The sequence below is a fragment of the Parasteatoda tepidariorum genome, chromosome 8, assembly GCF_043381705.1.
Source record: "Parasteatoda tepidariorum isolate YZ-2023 chromosome 8, CAS_Ptep_4.0, whole genome shotgun sequence".
In the NCBI taxonomy this organism is placed as follows: Eukaryota; Metazoa; Arthropoda; class Arachnida; order Araneae; family Theridiidae; genus Parasteatoda; species Parasteatoda tepidariorum.
In genome coordinates, this window is record NC_092211.1 from 39610167 (window position 1) to 39614882 (window position 4716).

Consider the following 4716-nt stretch of genomic DNA (forward strand, 5'->3'; position numbering starts at 1 on the left):
CCAACAGGATAATGCACCATGTCATAAGGGTCGAATCGTCATGGATTGGTTCGAGGAACATTCCAGTGACTCTCAAGTCATGTCTTGGCCCCCAAATTTACCTGACCTTAATCCAATAGAGCATTTGTGGTCCTACTTGGAAAACCAAATTCGTGCTGCCACGCTACCCCCTCGCAATGTGACGGAATTGCAGGACCAGTTGGTACCAGATACCTCAGACTACCTATCAGCACCTTGTGGAATCAGTGCCATGGTGGGTGCTAGCAGTTTTGAGGGCTAAAGATGGTCCTACATGTTATTAGCAGGGTGGTCATAATGTAATGGCTCTTCGGTGTATATTAGTATCAAAGTAGAAGAAAAAAACAGTTTCTCAAATTAACCATGTCCACATTTTTTCCCTATGCCCACCCGATTGACACTCATAATTCAGGTATCTGTAGGGCAGATTTGTTGGTCACTCTTACAGTGGCACTATACTAAGTGCGCTGTATTACAGTGGCACTATATTAGGTGCACAATATTACACTGGCATCATAATATTCCCTACAATAAGGGTAGATAGGAGAATGAAAGAACATCCATGCATTGCCGGGATTCATGCCTTGTCGGAACACATTACCTTTCTGCCGTTAGGTCAGCTCCCTGACCACAACGCAGTCCTGTCGACCATGTCCTTCTTTTAGCTAAGGCTTTTAATTTTTTTCATCCTGATTATGTGCGATTCTGCTTTTATGACTCACTCATCTCGAAGAGGATAAACTACCAAACCATATTTAGAATGATTCAAGATGAGTATCTAGCCAAGTTCGAACGTATAAAACGCTTAATAAAATTGGATTTTCTCTGGACAAAATATAATTGGATTTTTTTATTATTAATAATAATAAAATAGGATTATTTTTTAGAATTTTATGGAAGTAATGTTCATTTTACTGACTGAGAGGGCCTTCGCTGATAATACTTCGCCGGCTGTAATACTGAAGTAGAAGAAGACGAAGAAGACGAAAAAGGAGACGACAAAGAAGAAGAAAACGAAGAAGACGAAAAAGGAGACTACAAAGAAGAGGAAGAGGACGAATAGGAAGAGGAATAAGAATAAGAAGTTCAACTAGAAGAAGAATGTCATTCTGATTTAATTTAACGATGAAATTTATCTCATGCTCTACGACAGGTTATGAAATTGGACTTGAGCTAGAAAGTTGGGAATATATTGTTCAGTAGCGTACAGGAATTGCAATGGAATTCTTTGATGCAATATTGTGCATTCTGAAGAAATATTCGAAATGTAAATTTTAAATACCTGAAAATTTTTTTATTGCATTTTGTCATTTAACATACAAAATCCATCTAACTTTAATCTAAATTGTAATATTATATCTTTGCGATTCCCATTTGCTTTGTCTGATTCATAAGGTGCAGTTTTTCTCATTCCAAGTCATAATGCATAATTTCACACATAATACAATAAAAAATGAAGTTTAAACCTGATACAGTACAATAAAAATACGATTTTAACCTAACACAAAGAAAGCTTATTCATTCTATTGACTTGGGTTTGATTGTATTCAATTTAGCGTAATGAGATTCAAAGTTATCAATATGTTATCTAGTTAGATTGCAAACTTTGAAGGATTAATAGGCGTCTGGCAAAATTCTACATTTTTGTTCATAAAACGCTTATAACTTCTAAATTATTGGTCTCGTGATTGGTTTTAAAAATGTAGAGGGATTAAAAAATGTTGGTTTAAAAAATGTCGTGATAGCATATAAGAAATGTACATAAAAACCATACGTTTTTATTCATAAAAACATCTGTAATTTCTTAACTATTATTTCTAAAGATTCGTATTCTCATTCGAGTCAGTGTAAAAAGAATCTATAAGAAACAATATGGTATTAGATAGCATACTTTAATGTATGAATGATACAAATAAAATAGTATGCATTTTTGAACATAAAACCCTTATATCTTCTTAACTATTGGTCTTATCCTCTTGTGGTTAGTCTCTTTGATTCAATGTAAAAAGATGTATCGTAAATAATTGCTCATTTAGCTAGATGGAAGAAACTAGATTCTCCCACTCAAACTCGTACAAAGAAGAGTAAGGGAGTGTTCAGGCATCATATATGAAAACATAACAAAGCTTTCTATGAAGAAAAAAAAACTTGGATATTAATTTCCATGAAGAAAAAAATCCAATTTTACTGGACTAAGAGCAGAAAATCAACGAATTTTCAAGCTCATACAGCGTGAATTCATTACATGTTCTAAATTTTTATGAATAAAATATGTTTTGCGTGTTGCTTCCTCTATAATTGATTATAAATAACATCAATGTGAACTAATCAAAAGTGGCATATACATTGCATATTGCTGTAAAAACAGTGCTTAAAAGTTAGGTTGTAAGTATGGATAGTGCTCTTATTTATTATATCAAAAAATTTGTATCGGATTTACCCATTGAGGTGCCTGTTAAGCTTAGTTCAGCATAACTAGGAAAAATCATTCTTAAAAAACAAAAAAGTCGATTTTTTTTTTTCGAAAAATTTTTTTTCTTTTTTTTCTCTGACAAAATTAATACCTAACGATAGATATTTAGACTTTTATTTTATAACCGGCTTTGAACAATCGACCTTCTTTCGGGTTTACGATTTATCAATGTTTTACTCGGTACTCTTGTACTTTTGAACTCGACCCAAAAGACAATGGAACTTCTGGATACGCCGGGATAGCCTGGTCGGTAGGGCGCTGGGCCCATATCCAAGAGGTCGTGGGTTCGATCCTCACCGGCCGAAGACTCCCCGTGTAGTAAATGGTGACTGATGCACGTTAAATCTGTCGAGTCTCAAAGTCCTCCATGTTTCCACAACAAATCAATACCTCTGGGGGTACTGATCCAGGAGTTTCCTTGTCTTCTGAATTGGTTCAAAATTACAAGGCTACGGCGTTGAACGTAAGTAGTCGCAAACCCATGAAATTGGGTCGGCTGTTCAACGACGGTTATAAAAATAAAATAAAATAAAATGGAACTTCTGGGAACCGCGATGACTCAGGGGATAGAGTGTTAGCTTTCCAATGCGCAAACCGGGTTCGAATCCCAGTCGACACAAATTCCGCATCCGGCTTGCACCAAACCACAGTGCTGACGTGAAGTATCCTCAGTGGTAGGCGGATCATGGGTTAGAGTCCCCTTGCCGTCAGGCTAACCGTGGGAGGTTCTCGTGGTCTTTCTCTCCATGTAACGCAAATGCGGGTTAGCTCCATCAAAAAGTCCTCCACGAAGGTAAATTAAAGATATAGCTCTGACATGACAATACTTATAGTTGAGGTAGCTACTTGCACTAATAAAATAAATCTTAAAAAAGGAAAAAAAAGCACTATTGTGGTTTAAGTAAAAGTTCTAACTTACATAAAAATAGTGAATCATTTTTACTTAAAATGAAATTATTTAATTAAAAAAAAATAATGAAATGGAAAATCAATATAATAAAAAATCCATTTAATTGAAATTGAAAGAATTTTCGTTTTTTTTTTTAAAATTTGACGTCAGTAAATAAATCATAAAATCTATCAATAGGATAATAATAAACATTAAAAGTTGTTTTAATCAAGTCCCAAATATTATTAGTTCTTCTTGCAGCTTTCATTCTTTTTTACAGTAGAAAAAAACGTGAATAAAGTACAAACTTGTGCTTTGTTCACGATTTTTTAACTCATTTACGTAGCACAAAGTATATCCTTTCATTTATAAAGCATAATCCTTTATAAAATATATCCTTTAATTTATAAAGTATATTTATAAAATTGAATTTAAGTTAGTGACAATTAAATTAAAAATGCGAAATTAAAATTTTTTTTTACGAATTCTACACACAAAGCAACAGAACTTAATTAAATCCTTGTAGCGATCTTATAAATAGTTTTTTTTTTTAATAAGCTTGGAAATGCTAAAGTAATGCTGACTATTTTTTCTCTCTGAGCTCATTTCTGAGCTCATTTTTGCTTATAAAATAAACCACATTTTTTGAATATAGTGTGACGTGAGCAAATTTAAAATTTTGTATTTATTTATTCTCTTTCTTTTTTTTTTAAATTTTGAGATTCGTTTATGCTTTTGTTAATCGTTTGTGGAAACGAAAGACAATAGAATAAAAATCTGAAGAATTTTCTTGTTTTTATATTATTTTCTATTTGAATAAAATGGATAATTTATACAATAATTATATGTAACCTATTAATAATTAGGTTATTTACAACCTTAAAATAATTGAAATGGCCAAGAGCTAATGAGAACACAAAAAGAGAGGATGGTTAGTGCTTTAAAACTAAGTCAACAAAAGTTTTAATATGTTTATTTTCTATAGTAAATAATAGTTTCCTTCCTCCCGCATAATAATAATTGCAATGTAATGGAAAAAAACAATAACAAAAAACACTACTTTTAACAATAATTTAGTATAAAAGCTATAGTGCTGCTATCTATTGACGTAATATGAAAAGTGAGTTAGTACATTTTACCGTATAGTATAAGCTGTTAAGTTTGTTCACGTATTATAATAAAAAAATTTTTTTTCCTCACGAATATTAATAATAATAATGTAAAAATAATGTTTGTTTAAACAGTTATTTAGTATAAACGCTATAGAACTGCTATCTATTGACATTACATGGAAATTAAGTTATTACACTTTGCTATATAGTATAAGCTATTAAGT